We start from the raw sequence: 24,577 nt of genomic DNA, 5'->3' as shown, positions 1-24,577 counted from the left end.
CCGCGCGGAGCGCGGCCGGTCCCACGGGCAGACGCAGCAGCAGCAGCACTGGGAACCAGGTCCCAACCTGCCCCTGAATACCTGCCCACGCCTGGGGCTGCGTCCAGACTGTCCGCTATCTCCCGCTCTCATCAGCACATTTACTGTACCAGTCTGTTGGCTCTCTGCCATCCACACACATTTCTGCTTCATTTACAGGGAGAACTCCACAGGTAGCAGAGAGAAAGGGGGACGATAATGCACGGATGGCATTGCTAGGGGGAAAAAAAATTACTACTTGTGGGGGTCAAGCATGTTTGACCTTTACTGAGAACACCCACTGCTACGCTGGGAGGTGCACGTACACAGTACCACCCATTCAGCCCGCTGGCTGGTGCAAACAGGCCCATCGACAGGTCGCTTTCAAGGCTACCGGCACTGTGGTGGGTCATCAAAGCATATCTACGTTCATTTCCATTGAAAGGATCTGAGAGAAGCCGTGTTTGAAGTGATATCTCTGTGCAACTGCATTCTTTACTGCGCTGTCACGACTTGAATTACACAATTAGAAAAAGAACACGGGCATGTAGCCAGTGCCACCACCCTGACTGTGTCTCTCCACCATGTGAGCCGCCACTGCAACCTCCGTTGGACCAGTGAAAGTACCGAACTCGGCTTATTCACAACAAACGTTGTGTTCAGTCAGTTCGAAGATCAAATTATCCACTGAATTAGTGATAGAAGCAGAGTCAGAGTCACTCCTCACCTGTTTAACGCTCTAATGTCAGATTTGGACAATCGCTCCAGTTCTTGGAGCTCATCCCAGATCATCTGTAAAAGACAGAGACAAGAGGATTTAAATAACCTGGACAGAAGCTCATTCAAATGTCTAAAACTCTGTAGAGTACATTAGGTTCCAGGACGGGTGTTGTTAAGAAACACTCTCAGGACAGGTTTTACCATCAAACCTTTGTCAATCATTTTCATGAACATTATTTATGACCCTAAAGATTTTTGAATCTTGTTGTTCAACTTTAAACTGAAGCATCATAAAAAAAAAAAAAAAACACTATTGGAGTTATCCTAAAAGTGAAAAAAACTTTCACTCAAAAATTTGAAAGGAAAGTCCCTAGATGCAGAAAAGAGGTCATGACCCCAGAAATCTACTAAGAAATATTCACAAAAACATCACTGCTTTCAGAAGTTCTTGGACTAAATGGAGGATACTGTACATAAAGGAATTACAATATATACCGCTTTTAATTATTATTCCTTATTTGTCTTGAAACTTTTTTGACTTAAACTTGAGAAATATAAACCATTATTCCTAAGAAATAGCTAAATAGTAGATTAGTGATTAAGTACTTAAGGAGGCAGGCAGGCCTGTGCAAAGAAACCCTGGCCTGTGGCCATCATGACACAATCGCTGTTATTCTTCATTCATTATATGATGGTAAGAGACGACGGTTGTAGAAAATGACACAAAAAACAAATCAAATAACTGTGCGAAGAATCAGATCTACGAGAATTCACAACAAAGGGCTGCCTCATTCCAAGAAAGGAATCAGCTGCCCCAACTACCACCACGTCGGGTTGTATTTTTAATGCTCTTATTCAAAGCTGGTTTCATAATGAGCACATGACTCGTTATCTACACAGACGTTTGAAAAGTTGAAAGTAGCTCCGTACATAAACTTAGCTCTGATTTATCTAAGTCAAAATTCAGTCATCAAGCCTGTGTGGCCACTGTACCCAGACACCTGTTGGTTTGTTTCTTAATGAAGTGGTGCTGTTTGGACCACTGACAGCATGTGTCCTTCTTCATCCAGTTATGGACTCCCAGCCACTGAGTTTCACTGTCCCAGACCTGTTACCCTGGAAACGAAAGTAGTGTTTCCGAGTGACACAAAGAGTGAATTTAAGAACCTCCTTTCAGAGCGAAATCTCCCAGTGTCGAGGGGAAAACAGCAATAACAGGATGGCGGGGTAAGAAACTGGATACTGGCATTTGGCCTCCAGAGTTTTAGAGGACATGGTAAAATAATTCTGTCCTCCTCTCTCTCCCTCTTAGCCGCATGGCACCACGTAGGCAGCCGTCTGCTACTTCCATTTCTTCCTTCTTTTTAACTCATATTCCATGTGTTTTAAGGTTGTTTTGTACTGAACCAAATGAGTTGTCATGTTCACAAGACGGCTATGTCTCTAAGCTAAGCCTCCAGATGAGGTAATGTTTACAGGGTTAGCTGAGGTGGGGGCTCTCTCTAATATTGGACCCCCCTCTGTGTGCTGAGATTACTGCCTTATGAAAAACTGCCCCTGCCGACACGCCTGATGGGATCAGAGCTTCCTGCCTGCTGCATCCTTCTGCTTCCAGGTATGAGCTCCCAACACACATGGGACACAAAACACACACGCACACTCACCCAAACTTGTCAAGTACACATCGGTACTTCAAAAAAAAAAAAAAGGACAATCATGTGTGTTAAGACAGAGTATGTGCAAAGGTGATTTTCATGCCTATGTTAACACAAGGATGTCCAAAGTACAGGACGGGGACAGCCAGGGGACATGGACTTCTTTCCTTCATTTCTATTTATAGTCATCAGGTTGGTAAATATATTTATTAAATATATTATAAATTTCTTCGCCTTTAAATAGTTATATATATATATATATATATATATATATATTTAGCTATATCTGGTATTTTTAAATGCCGTGTCTTAGTGACGGCTAACTAAAAACTACAAACACAATTTCCAAAAACATTTCTATATCCCATTAATTTAAAACATGTTATTGTTTGCACTTTTAATATTTTATATTCATACCAAAGGATATCATTTAAGTTATCTTTTATTATAATATCTTAAATACAGGACAGTCCTTAAATACCAACACATACGGTATATTTACATCTGCAATCAACAAGTCATGACAAAGTCTGTCAACCTAGTAAACAACCTTCATTTCTGTAAACGGTCGATGCAACACAAAATCAAATGCACGCTCACTTGCTTTTCTTGAGGTTTTCTCCTCCGACTGTTCTCACATGAAGATCATGGAAAACAACTGAGAATCTCCAACCAGGAAAACATCAACATGCAGCATTTTAGACTTTCAGAGGTAACACTTTAAGGAGATCTGAACATAAGTAATCTATCGACGAGGTTCAAGCTACGGTTAAGGTTGAATTTAATCATTTGATATCATTTCTGATGGTCCATTAGTCTAAAATAAAGCTGTGATTATTCGTGGTGTGTTTACAGAACGCTGCAAACAAATCTTAAACAGACCTGCGGCCGCCCTCCCCCTCCCCAGATGTCTAATCGTAACTTAATCAGTGGTTTTACTTTTTTGTACTCTTTCCTAAATTAATCTTATTTGAAACCAAACATGAACTGAATAAAAACAGCATTTTGGTTTCTTCATCCATGCGACAGACGGCAAATACTTCAGGTTCTGCTGTTGAGCAACAGCACTAATGAACTTTACAATTCATCTGCTCAAACTGGAAGAAAAAAAGAAAAGAAAAAGAAAATGGAGGTGTTTATATAAAGCATGCAGGCTCCAGCACGCTGGGACCCGGGACACTGGCACAACCTTGCGCCAGTGGTCCTTTAACCAGTCATGTGAAATGACCCGTTCATTTCTGCAAATCAGATTACATCTCCAAGCCGAGGCCTGAAAGTCCCCACACGCATTATCAAAGCTCTGGGCTCAGGTCCGTGCAACTAGGCACACACACACACTAACAAACACACCACACAAACACACCACACAAACATACTACACACAGCCTAATCAGATTTTTCCCCCACAAACCTTGTTGTCTCTGCTCGTATGCCACCTGTATCAGCCATACCCGAAAACAGGGGCACAAAAACCCAACAGTAGACTGAGACAGGACATAGTGAGTGTGCAGTGGGTCATGTACGTACACTTCACTAAATCAAGTGCAGCTGAGGCCACAGATTCCCCTGAATAGGATCAAAACAAAGCCAGGTCTTTGTTAAGGTAAATCATAGGGGGATGTGATAAGCCTCCTTTCAGCAGCGCCCGACTGCTGTTTAGCAGCTCCGCTGTGGAATGAGCACAAGTGGAAACATGTTTATGATGTGTTTGGTGGAAACGCAAATGATAGATGATTCAGAAATGATTCAAGTCCCGCTTACATTCACCCAGAACTGGTGTTTTACAGCGGAGCAAACCTCTTCTCTAATCAGCCGCTGGCCTGTTTTCACACATCTGGATTATTACTGTAATTAACTAAGTTACACTTTGTTTTACATGGTGATACAAATGGATCAGAAATGACCACCATACAGCTCCTGAGTATTATTTTGACAGTGTTGATCAGCTGTTTTCAGATTTACTGGCCTGGATGTGCAGCTATCCAAGTTATCTGCTCCAACTGTTTCCCTCTAAGCAGCTTGTTGGCCGGCTGATGGTGACTGGTCTGCTTAATCAGACCCAGACACTTGGAGGAGGTACAAGGCTCTATCCCTGGAGGCTCTGCACTAAGACTGTTGATCAGAAAGCTCTTTAAATTGATCAACATCTCCTTTTCGACTCGTTTGTCTTTGTAGTTTTTTTTTTTTTTTTTGCACGATATATATGATGAAACTGCTGCTCATCATTTTAACAAAGTCAGCTTTGTTGCTCATCCTTTATGGTCCCATTCCCCCTTGATCCCATTGAAGTCACAGGGTGGGAAGTTGTGGGTGGCAGGAAGCTGAGATAGTTGAAGTTACAAAGGGGTGTCAGAAATCTGTCAGTCAGTCCAAGTCAACTTCAGCTCATGCGAATCATCTTCGCTTCAGTGACATCGGAGAAGACCAGCCATGAAGGCCAACAGTGAGGGAAGCGGAGGATCGCACCGACTTTCCCCACAGTCCGTCTGCACTGGATGCACAGATAAGATGACAGCAAAGGGAAGATTTCGTCGAGTCAACAGTAGAGTCTGGCTGAGGCTACTGTTACTCCAGGGCTCACTTATCCTCCACATCACCTCCTGTACCTGCAGACGCCAGGATCACATTCACACCTTCACCAGCTCCAAGTTTGGAAGTTGTCTCCAAAGCCACAGCTGTGTTACTTTAACAGCAACTTGATCAAATCAACTGTAATGTAGACGTGCATTTATGAGCTTTGTATTGACTAATGACCGTTGTCAAATTTTAAATATTTGGACTGTTCCCAAATGGTTGTTTTGCATTGCTGTGTAATGATGCCTTAATTCACACTATCTTAGACTTGAAGATCATACTTTCTGAATATAAAAAAGTTAGACTTAAAAATGATCCTATCCTTTCAGAATTAAATACATATTATGGTTAGGTAAAAAAGTAATATAAGATAATACAGTATCTGTGTTTACGTTAAACACACATTTGCTTTATAACAAACAGAAAATACTTAAATATGATTTACTACATAGTTTACACTAGTTTCAGTTCCTTACTGTAAGAGTCCAAATAATAATAATAAAAGCTTAAAGTCCCTAAGCATATAGCTATACTTTACAGTAGCTAAACTGGCTTTTCTCACAGAGGTAAAATTAGTAAAAATATAGCAAAAAGCACCCAGCAAAAAATAGTTAAGAAAAGGGCAAAAATATAAATAAAAATATTACGAACAACTATGAAATAAAAAATGAAACAGATTAATTCTCCTTCCTCGGTGAACTTACAGTAATAAGAGGGAAAAAAGCCTTAATTTATGTGTTGGATTTTACAAGGTGAGAAGTGAGGAGCCAGCTCAGTTTAGCAACACCAGCAGTGATGAATCATCTTGTCAGTCTACAGTCTGCTTGGCCCATTACCAGCACTGACCAGAAGTGGTCATGGGAGCTGTGAAGTGTTACTTCAGGATTAAAGGTAAACAGCATCTCCCACGGTGGGCCTGCACCCTACTCAGAGTAGGCACATGTTTCCCATTGCGGTTAAAAGGAAAGAGGATTAAGGCTGGTGCAGCTGAAGCCATAACCGAGCACCCCACGGTGGGATCTCAGTACTTTCAGGTTTTGCAGTACTGCTGATGCAGGTCAGTTGGATGCGGCAAGTGAGTACGCAGAACAGTCAAAAGAGATATGTGAAATGGATGAGGCTGCGTCGCCCACAGGTATCTACAGTAATCACTTCTGATTTGAACTGGTAAAGCTGGAATATGGGAACAAAATGGGAAGTTCATCGTCTACACCGGATTACACCGGAAGTACAAGCTGTATCACTAATATCATTAGTTGGGTTATACTTTAAAAACTCAACTGCTTAATATTTAATTTCAGCATATTTAAAACAATTAATGATCTCTTAAAGCTGTTCATTGCTAACCTGCTAAGAGCTACATTCATAACAAATTTGTTTTCAGTTAGGATGCAGAAAATATAGCCAGAGAAAACAGGGAGAGGAGAGGGTTTAATTGAAAACTAGACAAAATGTTTCACAGCTGTTGACTCTGCTCCAACCAAAACCTCACCCAGGACTGTGGGGTCAAACAGGCCACAACAGGGGAGAGTTAAAGTCTAACACTGTGACCCGGCAGCCAATTAAAGGACACTTTATGAAGGCAAACAGTGCTAGGGACAATGGCAAAGATATGCATAGCGGAGCATATCTGCACATACCCGGGAAAAAAAAAAAAAAAAATCCTGCCAATTAAACAACACCCCATGAGGCTCAGCTGGCTCTGACTGAACAGGACAGATTCCATTTGCAGTGAGTAAAATCTCTTTCTGCACGACCGGATGTGGAGGGAGGGTTGAACACTCAACCTGTCAGTCTCACACTGTATTAGTGTCTCCACTGAGGAGATGAAGGTGCCTGAAGAGCACTCAGGGAGTCAGGTTTCTCAGAAATGTGAACTCGGCCCACTGACGACAAAGACTTTGGCTTTGACTTCCACATGTTTTTAGAACTAAGTCTTTCAGTGTCAGACTGAAATTCATTTGTATATTTAACACAGCAGAACATACGAATTAATAAACAATAAAATAATCAGTCAAGTCAGTCAATAAAAAAAACCCTGTTACCCTCCTTCAGTATTTTATCATTTCTTTTGGAAGGAATCCTGCTGGAGCTTGGTGGTTAGCATGATTAGCTTAAAGAGCATTTAGGTTAAGAATGTGAGTGTGAAACGCTCTTATTTACAGTTTTTACCTCAACATACTACAGTTCATTTGTTCAAAAAACCTTTTTTCCACACATTTATACATTGTTTTTCACAAAACATTGAATCAGAAGCTGGAGAAAACTGATTAAAGACTCTCGACCAAAGCCTTTTCAACTGTCAAGATGTGAATGAAAACGGTTTAATTCCACACCGCGTCCTTGTCTTGTTATTTGATTTGGACATGATCTAAATGGCCTAGAACTGCTCCACCCATAAGAAGGGAGTTTCATGCAGAAAAGTTTAAGTCACACATTCCTAGATATTACCGACTGTCATTCTTAACCTTTTGGCCTCGGGAGCCCACACACATAAACACAGATAATTACATGTTCTACGTCTGTCAGTCTCACAGAGATGGCGTATCTGCTTCTGTCTGTGTTTGTGGGAGGAACTTTAGAGCAGGGGTTACGACCAGAGAATGTTTGCGAAGATTAGCAAGAGTTTTTCGGCCACAAAAACACTGTGTGGCGAAGAGTACGGTATGTTAATGGGTGTATCCATACTTTTTTATTGTACTGAATACAGATTTGTGCAGCCTCTGGGATTGGATGTTGAAAGGTCAGATTGAAAGGCCGTGTTCAGGGTCTAATCTAATGCCAGCCTCTGACAGACAGGGTTGGAGAACAGCTACCGCTCGGAGCAGGTTCTTTCACAGAACATCTCTTATTTTTAACAGAGCTAACGACGCCATGACATCTTCTAATGGAGCTGCAATGATTTTCCGAGTTCAGGTATTAAAAATAATCTATTTACCCCATGATGCAAGTACGCCTTAAAGAACAAACACAACACACAGTAGCTCTGGGTTCCATCCAACCACCACTCCAATTCTCAATCCCTGTGAGGAGGAGTGCTGCGTCGCGGAGGGCATCCAGCTTAAACTCCACTAAATCACCACGTGGATTACTGCTGTGGCAACCCCTAATGAAGGGAAAATGCCAAAAGGAAAATGAATCCAACAACATCACCCTGATTTATGCTGCCAATTCTTATATTGGTTTACACACATCCAACCTCGAAATATTAATTCACTGTAATAGTGGAAACAAGGTGGAATAGGGAGAGCTAGGGTAATCTCAGCAGGGATTAGGAACAAGCAAATATCACCTATAATAAACAAATGACTAACATCTATCCGTGTGCTTACGAGCCCTCAGGACCCCGCTAGAGCAGAGCAGGGTCTGGATCCAATTCCTGCTTTCTATCAGCACAAATAGAAGTGGTCACTTGTCAAACCTCCATGAAAAACACTCGTGGGACAAACCCAGAAAATGGCAAACAGTACAGACCGACAAATCACTCCACCCAGTTTGATTTAGAGTTCAGACCTCAACGACCATAGACGTCGCTGCATTCTGACCGAAATGAGCATTCTCTTCACACCATATTATTCATACTGACACTGTTATCAGGACTTTGCGGGATCTGGATTTGATTTGGAATGACAGAGCTTATTCTCAACACCAATTCCAAAAAGACCAAGACTGATTTTGACAGTGCAGTGTACACAGGCGGGCGGGGGTAAGGCCATACATACCATAATATATTCAGTGGGGTTGACTCAAGTCTGATAGGACTAAAATTTATAGTCACAAACTGGAATTTAATCTGTGAGAGACAGCAGGACGGATCTGTTTGGCGTTATGGCCAATATTGATTCACTGCCCACGCAGTAACTATAGGATTGTTGCAAACAACGTCGGTTAATTACGAGTTTTAATAACATCACTGCAGATTTTCTACAACCAAAAAGTTATTCCACTAAATGCAGACTCAAATCATGTGAAGTCAAACAAGATGTTCCATCACGTCATACATTTTCTAAATGCAGTGCTTTTGTTAGATTTCTTACTATACCGCTCATGTCAGTGAACACATGCATTAGCATTCGCAAAGAACGTATATAGTCTTCCTTTCAACGCCTGACTGAGTGTTTAAAATAACTGTGGAAAAATTCAATACTTTTTGTCTCCATGTTTGGTCTATAGACTTTTACCTGCTGAGTCCAGAGACTCACCAAGTCTCCATCCTGTCCCAAACTATTTCCCCGGCCAGTACAAAGGCCATCTGGGGTGCAAGCGAGAGCTTCAGTAAGAAAATAACTCTTTCAATCTGCTCTCTGCATGGCTCTGACTGCAGGGCGCTGAGGTCGCCAACGCTAAGACTTACTGAATCTCCTCCTCCGCCTCCTTCCTCTCCTCCATCTAATCCTGGCCTACATGACTGACTCCAAGTGGAAGCCCCACAAGTCAGAGGTGGGAGCCAAAAGCACTGTGAGATTCAAAGAAGGACCACCTGCTCATCAAACTAAATTGCACTCGCTGAAGGCAAAGGGTAAGAAAAGGAGGGACGCAGGAGTGGAAAAATGAGGAAGAATGAAAAGAAAGACAAGTCACAGCCCTCCCTCTGTGATCTTGGCAGACAAAAGAACAAATTGCATTGATGCATCGTGGCACCCAAGGGTCAGAATGGAGTCCCACTCGGTACTGTCATGCATGTGAACATGTCGGTACGCTCCGGGTTCCATCGGTTCCCACACAGGAGCCACGGCTGTGCACAGTTCTACCTCTCAGCCTTTCATCTTGCCGTCTTTTGTATTCTGCTACACATGTGTCTGTTGTCTCTCTTCTTTATTTGACAGAATTGACTGTTATTATTACAAACAGCATTATTATTTTTTTGTTTTAAAGCCACAGGTCTCAGGACTATGCACTCCCCAGGAGCCAGGTCTGGACGGAGCTGCAAACAATATCCCTAGATAAAAGCTCAGTAGAGAGCAGCGTGGACGCCAGACAGTTTGGACAGGCCTTCATCCTGGCTCCACGTCCTCAGAGTGAGGCTGAGTATCTACAAAGACTACACTACAGCTTTAATCTTCCAGGCACTTTCAGGCAGACAGACATTTGAACTCAGCCCGGCTCTCTGGAAGGCAATCACTAGTCATTCAGGTTGTTAGAAACCAGCCACAACAAACAAATACATTTATATAACATTCTAAAAAGTGGAAACACTGACAAAAGCTACATGAAAGCTTTTCATATTCACTATTTAGGTGTGAAAGTGTTGTCGTGGTGAAGTCCACCCGGTCGTCCTCCAACCCGGCCGTAGCTCACACCGTTGGTGGGACTCACATGTTCTAGGAGCTGAGGCTGTTTCCTAAAGGCGGCCATGCGTGATGAGTTATTTTAAAAGTGGTGTGGAGAGCTGACGTGTGGCCAGGATGGGCTAGGGCAGCGGTTGGGGTCTCGGCTTAGTGACTCAAGCCCCTCGCTCCAGTGGTCGTAGAGCATCAGCTCCTGGCCAGAGCCTGGACACTGATTTATTGGACAGGGGGATTATCATGAAGTCAGCCACGAGGACCACCCAGCCGGAGGCACAGGATGACGAGCACGCAGGCACACATGCTCGCTAACTCCCACTCACACAGTCACACATGCATTTTACACACCTTTATAAACCAATGTCTACAGATATCCATGTTGTTAAAACAAATACGGCTCGTGTAAATTCTCACCATATAAAGTGTTAAAAATTCAACTTCGGGCCGCACGGAAAAACAAGCTAGAAAAGCTGTCCATGTGATTTTTAATGACCCTGTAAACCACACAAGTGCACTGGGATGGATTAGTTCACTGAGGTTTCCTCATTACCGCAGAGCAAGGAAGGCAGTTTTGCTCATCAGGGTTTTTATGCATCTACAGGATGTCACCAAGGAAAATGTGGTTCAAAGGAAAGTGGGTTTTCTGTAAACCAGAAGGTCAGAGGTTCAATCCCTGAGTTCCTTTTTTCTGGTCAGGACTGTGTTCAAATACGTTAAGCATCTGTAACTACATGAATTTTTTCATGTCATGTCTTCACATGTATTTGGCATGTCTACATTCTACAAAAGGGGGTTCCCTGTTGACTATAGTTGAGCATCGATATTGCTTCACACACTTGGGAGCTACTTTCTATAAATATTTTATACACTTTTTTATATGTATATACTTTCAATATATTTTAATCATATAAATAGAACATACTTTATATGCATTAAATGCTATATGCTACATTATATGTAGCTGTATTGCACTATATGATTCAATTCTTACATTATATGGTTATTACTACACACCATAGAGTTACATATATTTATATTGTTATTTTATTTTGTTATTTCAATTGCTTCTGATCTACCAGCACACCCTTCCTGAGCTACTGGTAAATTGCAATCTATTAATTGGCCACTCCTGCTTTACAGAATTTTGTCAACGTACACTGTAAATCCTGCAAACTTCTTATCTCACTCAACAAAGAAAATAAAATAAAACAAAAAGATTTGAATTGCTTGGGTTTTTTTGCCTGGTTGCACCCCCTGGAGGGTCCAGCCCCACACTTTGGAATCCAATGCTGTGTACAAATGACTGATGTACTGTCCTGACAATTTAGAAATGCCAATTAAAGGTACATGTACAGCTTTTATCAGAAAGTGATACTACTCTTGAAATATGAAATTCTTGATGTCCTCATTTACAGTTTTGTAGCTGAAAATACTTAGCCACATTCAAATCTGTTTTTTCATTAATCCTGAAAGAACAAGAGCGAGGAAAAAAAAAAAAAAAAAAAAAATCGAGGAATGGCACATATTTCCCACTTGCCAGGGCACAGCACAACTCCCCCTCCAGGCACCAGTCGGATGAGTTGAACAATAAGAGTCAATGACAAATCGGACGCAGTGCATTCCTTGGGCAAACACTCACCTCATAAAAAGAGACAGGTAGGCAAACACTCACCTGCCCTAAGCTAATAACACATGGAGGCAAACACACACACACACACGGGTACACATGCGCATTTCAGCTCCTCGATAAGTTGAGAAAAAGAAAAGATTTTGTAAAATAAACAAATAAATGAAAAATATTATTTCGCAGTGATTACACTTTTCACACCAAAACGAGTCTGTGTTAGTAAAAAAAAAAGATTATCATTATTTCATCAAACTCACAAACAACCCACACTTCTTTACATTTGATAAATAACTAATATTTTTTTTCTTTCATCTTCCAGCAAAGAAGCTGCACAACATGGACGGAGTGATCATTATCTGTGGATTCAACTGCAAACAGTGGAGCATTTTTTAAAACTCTTCTCTGTTTGTGTGTTTAAGCATTCCTGTCTGTGTGTGATAACGTCTAAACACTGTTTGCGAGTCAGGAAATTATTGATCACCGACTGTAGTCGCTTTCTGACCACACACACAACAGACATTTTCCCAGCGGAGAACAGACAAAACTGCTTAACCCAAATAAGCTACAGCGACCTCGACGCTTCCTAGTCATGTGACTCTCCCTAGCTGCTTGACGATTGGTCTTCTCTGAAGAAGACAGCGAGGAGGTGGTTGCGGTGGGCGGTGGGGAAGAGTCTGGCTGCAGAACCATGAGAAAAAACAAATTCCTGCCACATTGCCATGGAGATGAGTCAACAGCAGGTTGGGGGCCAGGGAGATGTGGGGCACAGGCTGACCTGCGGTAGTTAACAATTCATCCCTGTATCCGGCTCCCAAATGATTGGGCAAACACGAGTGCTGTGGAGTCAAAAGGCCTCCGGGGGTCTGAGAGAGGGGCATCACCCTGGGGTGACACGCTGACAGGCACACACTGGATGGTAGAGGGTGGATCAGCAGAAAGGGGGGAGACCGGGAGAGAGGTTGATTGGATGCGGGAGAGAAGCTAAGTACCGCACAGTTAGTACCACGGGCGCCAGCGCGGTCTCACGTGACTGACGGCCGTAGTTCTGTACAGCAGTGTAATTAAATGATTTGAGCAGAGATGTTAATTTGCTGGATGACAGCGTTCTGGTCAATACGCCGCAACAAAGAACAGTGAGAAACTTCACTTTAAATGTTTCATGTTAAACTTAATACTTAACAACGTTTGTTTTACAGCTGTGTCAGCAGTGAAACAGAGGTTGTCTGAGTTTTATGAGCCACAGTTACACTATAAACTCATTTTGCTGGATTGGAGGTTAGATCAAAAATAAACAACAGTTGATAAAGAAATAATACATTTGGCTAACATCTTAAAAACGCGATAAAAACCAATAACCTGTAGTTTAGAAATGCACTTGAAAACAAGTGGCTGTCACCTCAACAAGAAGCTCAGTGACGTAGAAAATGTACATTGACTCACCAAAGGATTCCTGGAAAATGGGTACATTCCAAGAGTTTGGATTCCTTGGCTGTAACACAAAGAGACAACATCAGTTCACAGAGTGAACTTAGACTGCAGTATTCCATTACTGTGTGCTACCTGGTTAACTTTTCCTGCTGCATTTATACAGCTGGGTTCATTTAAGACTTAGGACATGTAATATGAGTTACATTGGGAAATAATTAGTTGAAGGCCCCCAGCCACAGAACCAGGATCCAAAACACTGACCTGTTTATCTCACAAGACAGAAGTGTTTGTCAATAATGGGTCAGAATCACAGAAGGAGGAATAGATGGGTGGTTCGGGTTGATCAGTTTGCCAGAATGTAGCCTAAAAACAATATGAAAACGCCACCATTGCAACAGACCTGCTGTGTAAGAAGGGTGTGTTAGCAGAGGGCTCCTGCTACTGGTTATCCACTGCTGCTAACGTCACAGGAGTGTTTCCACAGCTGAAGCATGTTCTCTCTTCAGCTGGAATTAGGGAAATGGTCTACCAAATCCCTAAAAATTAAAAACAGTCATAAAACTATGTTTTTCTTTTTTCCGAAAATGACGTGCAGATAGAGGGTGGGAGTGAAAGATGTAAAAATAAAAATAAGTTAAAAATAACAGATGTTAGGAGTCACTTCTCGAAAGGTGTGTCATTCAGGGAGCTGGGGAAAAAGCTTTGGCCACGGACGAGCTCTAAATATAGCATGTTCACTAAAATAAAAAATGAGTTCAGCCACTGGCACTGGAACGCTCTCCTCCCCATTCATGATCTCAACGGTGTAGTCAGCGTCACTCATGACGAAAACACTAACCATTTAAAACAAAAAAGACCTCCTCAAATACTCGCTGTTCATTAAAGTACGACCACAAGTTAATGTTCCCTGTAAACGGTCGTATTATTGTGATCCATAGGAAAAAATACAACACGCCGCTTCACCAAGAGATGGCGCACTTTCCAAAAAATGTTGCAAAAACATGTGATATAATACAACACTTGAACCTTTAATTATCGAAAGGAACAGGAAAATTCCATTGTTTCTTTGCTGACCAAACTAAATGTGTGATCGATTGTAACCGTACTGCTTTGTTTTGCTAACATCATTTCAATTAAGTAAAAAAAATGGAATCACTTTCGCCGTGTCCCCGTATCAGGGGTCGTTGCAGCCCCAACCTGATGAGGACGAGGCGATATCGAAACCCACGGCCTCCTTGTGGTAGACATGTGAGCTGCAGTACCACTGAACTACTCTAGCTCTAAATAACTAAAATATGGATGATTATTGAAATAGTAATTTTAAAATAATTTATATAATGTATAATCATTGATATTCATTAACTGAATCTAAACACCAAATAAATGTGGGTTTTTGTCCAGCTGAAAGTGTGTTGTAAATATGTGCCAAACAAATATAATAGACTTGACATTAGGTAAATATATGTGTTAAATTATACTTGATACAGTTGAGAGAGCTAGTCAAAAAGCACAACACAAACTGCCAGTTATGGAAAAAAATAAGTAATTTATCAAACCACAGATTAGACTTTGAATCAAGTTTATATTCTAGAAAAATAATCCGGTAATTTGCTGTCACCTAGTTCCCTTCTGTACATGTCTGTGTGAACTCTAACAGGAGACGAAGTATAAAGTATCTATTTGTTGACTGTAGCCATACATGCCGGGGATGAGCCCTGCGTGTGGCAGACTGAGGAGGATGCCCTGAGGCCCGCCTGCAGAGACCGGGTCCTAACTAAGCTCCAAAACATGTGAGTATCAGGCCTGTAACTAAAACAAAGGCATAAACAAAGACGATGTTAAGAATTACACCCTGTGATGTGGCCTCAGGGCAGAGCAGCCAGCACAGGTGTAACTGTGACACAGCTACCAGTGCATTTCTTGTCCTCTCTCTCTCTCTCTTTCTCTCTCTCTTCTGCCAGTGGAGGTCTGAATGACAGCTCGTCATCTGCCCCTGTTGCCTATGAGAAACTTGTTCAAACATCTGCAGGCATTTGTAAATCTGTGTGTGTATCCAGGGACACACACACACAGAAGGATTAAAAGAGCCTTATGTCAAATCAAAGAAAACCCTCGAAGCACAATAACACAGATTTTCCCACATAATCCTGAATCTTTCTGCCATTTAACTTGCTCATCTATGAAGTATATAGAAGGAGACAGTCATATTAGGATTTTATTTTTTCGGTTAAATCCTTATTTAAAAAAAAAAAAAAAAACGTCAAGTGAAAGCAGCAGGTAAAAACAGGAAAGCCAGCACATTTCCTCAGTAAACAGCACCCTCTAGAGAAGCACTCAATCCAAGAAAAACCCTGCTCTCCTCAGTCAAAGGTCTCAGCAACAGCTGTAGAAAAAAGTATATAATAATTAGAAGTTATTCCTAATATTTTCTGACAGTGGAACAAACTTAAAAAGTGTATTTTTTAAAAATATGATCATCTCGGGGTCTGTGTCTGATTTCAGAGCACACTGCAGAGGTGAGGTTACACATCTCATTTTCCCAGTGTGAGTTTATAATGAGGCAGGCTGTTATTAAAATGTTTTCTTTAATCGTGTGCAGGGTTATTAAGGGCGGTTTATAGTACACAGGGGAGCTTAAGGTAGGCCAGGCATGACACACAGTGAGCTGAGGAAGCCAACGATGAGCCAGCTCCCCACAACTGTGGAGAAGGCTTACAAATATGAAAGCACAGTAGGACACCGAACATGGCAGGGACAAAACCACTTTCCCACCCTCTTCTTCTGCTCCTCTGCCTCTGTCTCACCCCGGCTTCGCCTCAAATCACGTTACACAACCACCAAGAAATGCCCTGCACGTCACACGGTGGTGCAAAAACGAGAAGAAAATGCAACAACAACTGTACAGACTGGAGATATGTGAGCACCGTCTGTCAGGTTCCCCTTTTTTTGGTCAAAGTGGAAACCACGACAGAGAGCTGGACAGAGCAGTGAAGACTGCTCCCTTAACTGCTTCACACGGGCTTAAATAAACCACGACAGCCCATGAGACGCAGCTCTCTGCACCAACCGTGGAGCACACACCTTCTCTTTATTTTTCCATGCCATTAAAAAAAAACAAAAAAACTAGACATTGTAGTGTTTCAACACGTTTGTTGGAATTTAGGGAGCACTTGGAAATCCATCATTTCATGAGTATTTGGAACGTTCCCACGGAATTTGCACCTTTTTTTCCACACATTAGAGTAATTCTCAATTATAGCAGTGTTCAGTTCTTAGATTTTGAAACATAAAGTGCGTGTCTTCTCGGCTCTGTGTGATTTGTCTCCGTGTTTTTTTACTTGTGAGGACAAAATGTAACAATAACTGTAATTCACAGTTTGAGTGCATTGGCCAAAGGTGTGTGTGAGTATGTTTGTCTGTGTGTGTGTATCAAGTTAGCAGAAGGTCAGAACGGTGAAGTATTAGCGAGCTGTTTGCTCTCCTCCATGTACTCTCAGGGACAGGCCTGTTTGAGAGTTTGAACAATGACGTGTGAAACCCGTTAAAAAAAAAAAAAACAGGACACAGAGCGGCTCTGTTTGCTCAAGAACACCTAAAGAATGGACTGCCCCCAGAAAACAAAAACTCTGGCCCCACATTCCTCCTGTCCGTCAAAACCTACCTGTTAAACTAGATGTTGACACACACTGGAAAAAGGTAGTTAGTTACAGGTAAAAACACCAGCGCTGGGATGACTTGCAATTTGTTTAAAGTATTTTTGGCTCTCTGACCTTTGACACTGACCCACCACAACACTGACAGCATTCTCCTTGGGTCTACAGGTACATGAAAACTACTGCTACATCTTCCTTGCATATTTAAAAACACGGGAAAGAGCTCTCCTTGTTTTTAGATACACTTTGTTTGAACAGGATATTTCCTGTTCAAAAAAAGTGTATCTAAAAACAAGGAGAGCCTCACTGTTAGACCAAATTAATGCAGATTAATCTTTAAATCTACTTAAATAATTCTGTCTAGAGTTGAGGTACCTGAGTCTTCCTAATGTAGGACTTTTTTGCTACATGTAAAATGAATGTAACAAAACATTTAGCTTGTTTTCTAGCACAGCTGTATTTGCGGGGAATGAGGAAACTTTTTTACTCTATTTATAACATTTGATGCTTCATCAACAGAGTATGATGACCTTTTTTAAATTATTAAATCAAATTATAGGCTTCATTGAAGACGAAAATAGACGATGACGGAAAGTTATGAGGAACAGTAGCGGCCTCTGTCTTTGTCTATGGTTGAAGATCTACAATTGGGGACAGAGAACCTGGACATAACTTACAAAATAAATCTGAGTGAGAGAATAAACTTTATATATAGTGCAAGATTCTAAATCTTGATGACATTTAAATATATTTTAGAATTGTCTAAAGGCAAAGTACCATCAACTGTACTCCAGCATCTGATGTTCTGCTCCTGATTTATTTCAAAGAATGTCATTATTTGACTGATTATACCATTGAAGTAAATTTGTACTTTTATGTACTGTATAAAAACACATTAGGAAACAGACTAATAATGTCTTTTTTTCTCTCTCTCTCATTCGTGTGGCATCTGTTTTATGAAACGCGTTAATGATGTCTCTTATGTAAGATGTGATTAAACTGGTGAAAACAGTCTGACGGAGACAATGGCTCAGTTAAAGGCTGACACCGGCTGTAAATTCATCCCGTGGAATACATGAAAGAGCCAGAGAAAGGGAGAGAGATAGGGGCGCCGGGAGATTACAGGCCCCTCCTCGCCATCATCTTTCCTGTCCTATCAGAGCGGGCGTTGGGAGAACTGGATGTGATTTGTATGTGTGTTTTTGAAGAGGGGTGCTCATAAACAGCCATGAAAGGGGCCCCTCCATTCAGTCTGCCAACCAAGGAACGCTTCACTGGACCGGCCTTTTGTTTTCGCCCTCTTCACTCAAACTTAAGCAGAGAAAAAAAGAGTGCGATTCCCCTCGATGGGTGCAGGCCCAAATGATGCCATCAGGTTGGTGCCCACTTAGAGTGATAAAGGCTTCAGCAGCGCTTGAATTGATTTGGAGATTGAAGCGAGAGCCGTCGGCAAATCCTGTTTCAGAATAACGCTGGGAAAGAATAGGAAGGCAAAATGCCAAGCTTGTGATTATAATCTGGAATGCCAAGTCGCTCTCAAGTCTATGAGGGCTGTGGATGTTAGAACAGAAAAAAAATCCTTTGTTTTCAATAAGGGTTGATGACCTGCAGTGGTGCATCAGGTCAGGAAGTTCAGCAAACTTCCCACGCTGCCTCACACCAGAACGGCATGTTTAGAGCCACTGAGCGCTGACACGGTTCAAGAAACAACAGTTCAAATAAAATGCTAAAAAATGAAGGTGACTGGTAAATCAGACCTCAATATGTTTCTGCTTTTTATGACGCTAATGCATGTGAAGTTGCTCAAATACTGGATTTAAACTGGTTTCCAGAGCATCAGCATTTTTAGTGCTCATCCGACCAATATGTAAGTTTAGATTTTACCAACATAAGATTCCTCCTCGTCTGTAAATGAAAACATCTTGCCCTGCAGCGTGCTAGCTGAGGAATTTCAAGTTATTAAATATCAAGTAACGAGAGACGGAACACAGGAAGTTAAAGGGAACATTTTTCAATATTAACAATATAGTTCCATTTTATATTTTGAATTTCTACCTATCAACAGTTTCCCCAGTGTGGGCTCAATAAAGTTCAATTTCATCTAATATATTGTAAAGACTCAATATGCGGATCATCCGTAGTGAATGGTGACAAATACAATAACCAAAGCTTCATTTACAGTATGTCACTCGACCATAGTGTTACATTAAACTGCAGGACAGAGGACAGGGTGTACCGTTTCTGCCTGACTGCTCTGAAATGAATCTCACTGGGCAAGAAGATGATTATTTACCATTAGGATCTCAGATGTGGGACATGCCGTTGCAGTGCCCATTTGTGGACAGCAACCTAATAGGCATGAGAAGCAGGGAGTGTAAACAAAGGGACAGAGCAAAACAATGGTACAACTTCTGGGCTCATGTAGAGGCAACGTCTGGTTCAGCTCCAGTACAGAGTGTCTGCTGAACATCTCAGCTATCAAGGAAAAAAAAACTTTACGCGTGTTCAAGTTTCACTAGAAGTGTGCTATTTTTGCCATCCAATCAGGGAACCTTCCAGAGGTTTGTGTCACATGTTTGAGGATTCTACAGTTAATGTTTTGCTTTTGATTTAAAAAGAAAAAAAAAAAGTTTACAGAAACCACAGCCGGCATATCGTAACTAAGTCAGAGTCTGAGACACAAGTCCTTAAGGAAATGCCTTAATACTTTAAAGTACAAAAAAGATGTAACACACACCAAAGGTGGATTATTATTTTTCCATCTTAGTTTATTTGGTTTAGCCTGTTAACTCCCATTTACCTTTAACAGCATTAAAAAGCAAAGGTTAATGTCATAAATACTTTTCTTTTTCCTGTTTTCCACCCCCAGTTTTTATCACCTCAGGGATGTGTTTACAGAAACACATTTTCACAACGACTAAATCTGCTCATTCTCAAGGTTAGTGTCCCGCTCCGGGGAGGATACAGAAGCTCCATGATGGATTGGACATTCAAGGTCAGAACACTTGACCTTGGCAACACCTCACTTGCATCACTAGGTCTTTTCATTCACAACCGGACTTGTTACAGTTGTTTTTTGTTTGACACCTGTATGAATTAACAATGTAAACTTTGAGAAAAAAAAACAAAAAAACAACAGTTACACATTTGTACAGCATACTGTGAACTCCCATTAGAGCTTTTTGACGGTTTGATTCCCATAACTTCCCATGGTACATCCTGTTTTTTATTCTTGTTTTTATGAGGATCAAATAATAAACCCGTGACAGACATTTCCATTGAATATATTCCAGCTATCTCTTTTTCAGCTTCAGTATCCTCAGGTTTGTATCTTAATGCTTTCCTTGTATAAACAAGTAGCAGGTTCTGCTATCAAAAAGAGCCTGATTAGAAGCTATTGGCCATGATGTCAGAGGAAGTCCTCCTCAGGATGCTTGATATGGGTCATGTGGGCTCCTGCAGATAAGATTCAAGAACAGGTCATTTGAAGACCCTCAGTGAACTGCCAGTGTAACAATGCTGCTTCAGTTCCAGCTATCGGACCATCTCACCACGTGTGGGCAGGCCCCGACACAGGTAATCACAGCTGTCAGAGTTCAACCAGCCGCCCCGCCGGAGAACTCAAAGGAAAGACTTTTCTTCTAAATGCATGGAAATAAAAATCTTTTAATAAAAATATTAATCGAGAACATGTGCAGTAACTGAAGGAACTGTGCAAAAAAAAAAAAAAAAAAAGACGAAAAAAAGCACTTAAAAAAAAATCCTCCTTGCACAAACAACACCACAGACTTTCTGTCGAACCGGTTGGTGGCGAAATCACAGTTCATTGTTGTCATGGATACACCCAGGTGTTGCTCATGAGCCAACACTGGAGAATTAAAAGCCAAAGCACTCACTAATCCTTCTCCATACCAGTGTGTCAATAATCAGGAATGCACTGCCTAAACCAAACTATTGTTCCTTTGCCAACAAAATCACAACTATAAGCACTGACGCTGCCTCCAAGCACTGCTGTCTCTGGGACTGGAAAAAATAAATGAAATGAAGAGGAACAACAAGAATCCAAGATGGAGGAGGGAAGCTTTAATATCTTCTCAGGCATCTTAATACTGTCTAAATACAGCTTTCCACTGCACTGCATGGCTGGGGAGACGTAGAGTGCAGCTTCTTAATAGAGTCTAACAGAGACGGAGATCCTGAAAGGAGCAGCCGCTGTCAACGGTTGGACGGCTTTGAACTGTCACTAAATCCCAAGACAGCAGGAAATATCCTCTTTACTTCTTTTGAACTCAGCGCCGCCAGTGTCCATTTCAGATTATAAAATCTAATAGAAAAATAATCTTGCGAGTATTTCAGTATTACGTACCTGACAATAGTGTCTGATCTCTGTGGACAAAAGGGACCAAAGCAAACAAGTGGTTACCCACTGCTCATCTGTCTTGTTTTTTTTGTGCCTATTATCATTTTAAATCAGACCTGGTTCAGTCATTTTCATTTTCTTAGTCAATGCTTGTACACATTGTACCTTTGGGAGGTTGTACTTTATATACCATCTCCCTGACATCCCTTCCTGACAGCTCGTACTTTTAGATCAGATATGAATACTGCCGTTAGACAAGACAATGACTCTCCTGTTCTTTTAAGGCTAACTCTAATTTCTCTCTCTCTCTCTCATCTTTGTTTGTGTGTGTTTTCCCAAATGTTGCGGTATCACAGCACAGAAAATCCCAGCGCTGGCCAAACGGATGCGGCCAGAGCGGTGAGTCTATTGTGGAAGGTCTCTGCTCTAAAATGGTCCTGCCGGGGTCTTTGTTGTGTGAGACATCTCTCCGCAGAGAGTTGCCTTCCCCAAGACACATGTCCTTGCAGCAAGCCACAACAATGAGCATCTTTGTCAGGCAGAACTATTATCCTTACCCATGACTGGAAATGACAGGAGAGTGAAGTGCACTGACGGTCCCATTTAATGAGCCCCAGGTATGTGCTTGTCATAAATCAAAGAGCAGGATGATAATAACTGCATGTGTGTGTGTGTGTGTGTGTGTGTGTGTATGTGTGTAAGGGCTGAGCTGCTTTACAAGCATTTCATATTATTAAGTTTCAGAAACAAATTCTGCAACTTAAAACACTCCAGGCCATTCAAGATTCAAGAACCAAGATTTGAGACAATCCTTAAATTCCAAACTATTTATATTATCAAATCACCTGACCACTCTTTTTGGTCCAATCTATGGAAAAAGAATGTTTATTATGCAACATATTTTATTTTGCTTGTTTGGGTTTACAAGGCCAAATATCAGCACAAAAGAACTTTAAACCAAAGGTTTTATGAATGCACATGCAGCTACAGTGTTTACTGAAACTCATTTCATCGCCCCGGGCCTCGGCTACAGTGGACGCATCTGCAGCATATCAGCACTGTAGAATGCTTCATTTTGAGGGTGTTTTTTATGAAGAAAAACATATATGTATGTATGTATGTATTCAACAGTGTGTAAATGCACCAGTCAGAACACAAAGCACAGGTATAGTACCTGTGAAGTGAAGAGGTCAATGGCAGTAAAGACAGGTAGAAGTGCTTGACCTTGTCAACCTGAACTTGACCTCTCTGTCACCGGATGTAAGAGTCTGCAGTTTAGCAACAGCTCAGTGGTTGGTTGATCATCTGACCCCAGACATGTACGACTTGTGCTGTTCCCACCTGGCAAGTCTTCACTTGTTGTGATGTCATGTGTCTAATTACTTGCTGCGTGGGCTGTGAAGACTGGTATAAGGAGCATTGTTGACTGTGTGCATGGGCTTTTGTGTGTGATTGCGTATGTCATCAGGAACCAAGCTAACACTTGCCTGCAGCAACACACACACACACACACACACACACACACACACACACACACACTCACTCGTGTCTTCACCTGCCACAGCCTATCATTACTGCTGTCACTGAGCCACCTCTACAGCAGGGCCTCGCAAGCCCTGACAACCACCATCACACACCTGGAGGGCCGAACACTTAGTTCTCAGCTCTCTGTGCTTCATAAACACAGCCTTTTAACACTCACACCTATTCATATCCTGCAGCCTCAGCTTCCACCTGACCACACCCATTCTCTTGTCAAAGTATGTCTCAGTTTTCCAAATCCTCAACCACAAATGCTTTAGCTGCGCTTAATTCATTTCCTTTATCATTTTCAATGCCGGCTGAGTGCAGACCGAGGTCGGCAGCACGCTCCCACTACATGGAACGAACGTCAACACAGATAAGAACACGAGAGCAAAGACAATGATCAAATTTGTTTTTCCACTGACGTATTCTATAGCCACTCAAGAGTGAACCTGGTTTACACAACACAAATGTCCACAGAGTAAACTTGTGGCTGATGCTGCACACCTGACCCCCAACCACCCCTCTCTGCAGAATCTGCCACCAAGACACAAGAAGAACGTAGTGCAAACAGGAACCCGAGGCAGAGTGAATGGAGAGACAATGGCAGATCGTCGGGACGCGCTACTTGAACGGAAGCCTTTGAAAAAGACAGGAATCATTGTGGTGTTTGCCCTACTTAGTCATGTTACACGGCCGTCTCAGGCCTCTGCTTGCACTTCGCTGTGTTCTATTCAAACAGGGCTTAGTGTGTAACAGGTTTCTCTTCAAGGTGTGTGAAGCCTGAAACTCTGTGGCTTTGGACGCACACTGTGCAAAAGGAGAGTCGGAAAAGACCAGGCCACGCCTCGTCAGGTACAATGGATGAAATAATGAGAGCACATCCATTTTTCTCATGCAGGGTCCTGGAGTATGACCACCCTGAGGCATGCTAATTATTAAAAACAGTAACTTTGCACATTTGTGCCTGAATTGCAAAGCATTATTCAGCTGGGATATCCAAGCAACTGTCTCCAGATGGATAAACTATAAATCAAGTTGCTGTTTGAGAGTCAGGTACTTTGTAATTTTGCTAGTTTGATACTATCATTTCTCTCCATGTGTGGGATTATCAGTCCTTGGAGTTACATTTGCCTATTTGTGAAAAAAAGAAAAGAAAAATTTTAAGATGACTTTTCTTTTCACGTCCCCAACTTCGCCTTTATGCCGACGACTGTGAATTTTGTTCGGGTCAGGATATGCTTCAGAAGCTTGCATGTTTAAGTGTTCTGTGAGTCAGTGTATATATGTACGAGTGTGTGTATGTGTGTTATAAATACTGCATCAAACATTACAATACACATCAGAGGTGTCTGGGCAACATCAGGTCTGAGCTACTGCACACAGCCTGACAGTGTCTCCCTGCTTCATTTACATACAACAATATACAGGTCCACGGCCTGCTCACAAACACGCACACCCACTCTCACTTTAACACACACACAAATTTGAGACTCAACTTTAGTCTGTGCAGATCTCCACAATGGTTGTTTGTTTCTAGGCTGACGAGAAGAAAAGAAAAGAAAAGAAAAGAAAGAAGACCTCAACATCATTTACTACACTGAGCAGGGCGGAGTATTAAGTGTGATTAAACAATCGTTTTTTTTTTGTTAAGAACTATCCAAGTACTACTCGGTTGTACTTTAAACTGTACATTAGTACATACAGTATCTGATTATAGAGGCTAAACTGAT

At 41.7% G+C, this 24,577-nt stretch overlaps 2 long non-coding RNA genes across 2 annotated transcripts in view; both read right to left on the bottom strand.

Moving 5' to 3' along the window:
* The window catches only part of LOC103393001 (uncharacterized), a 210,601-nt gene that overhangs the window by 128,142 nt on the left and 57,882 nt on the right, over window positions 1-24,577 (bottom strand). The window lies entirely within an intron of this gene.
* The window catches only part of LOC103393000 (uncharacterized), a 49,976-nt gene that overhangs the window by 3,653 nt on the left and 21,746 nt on the right, over window positions 1-24,577 (bottom strand). The window contains exons 2-3 of the long non-coding RNA XR_522970.3: window positions 13,320-13,368; window positions 746-810 (exon numbers count right to left, since the gene is read on the bottom strand). This is a non-coding gene — a long non-coding RNA (uncharacterized LOC103393000). The remainder of the gene's footprint in view (window positions 1-745; window positions 811-13,319; window positions 13,369-24,577) is intronic.

The sequence above is a fragment of the Cynoglossus semilaevis genome, chromosome 17 (genome assembly GCF_000523025.1).
Source record: "Cynoglossus semilaevis isolate Cse_v1.0 chromosome 17, Cse_v1.0, whole genome shotgun sequence".
Lineage (NCBI taxonomy): Eukaryota > Metazoa > Chordata > Actinopteri > Pleuronectiformes > Cynoglossidae > Cynoglossus > Cynoglossus semilaevis.
This window is presented reverse-complemented; position numbering and strand designations above follow the sequence as displayed.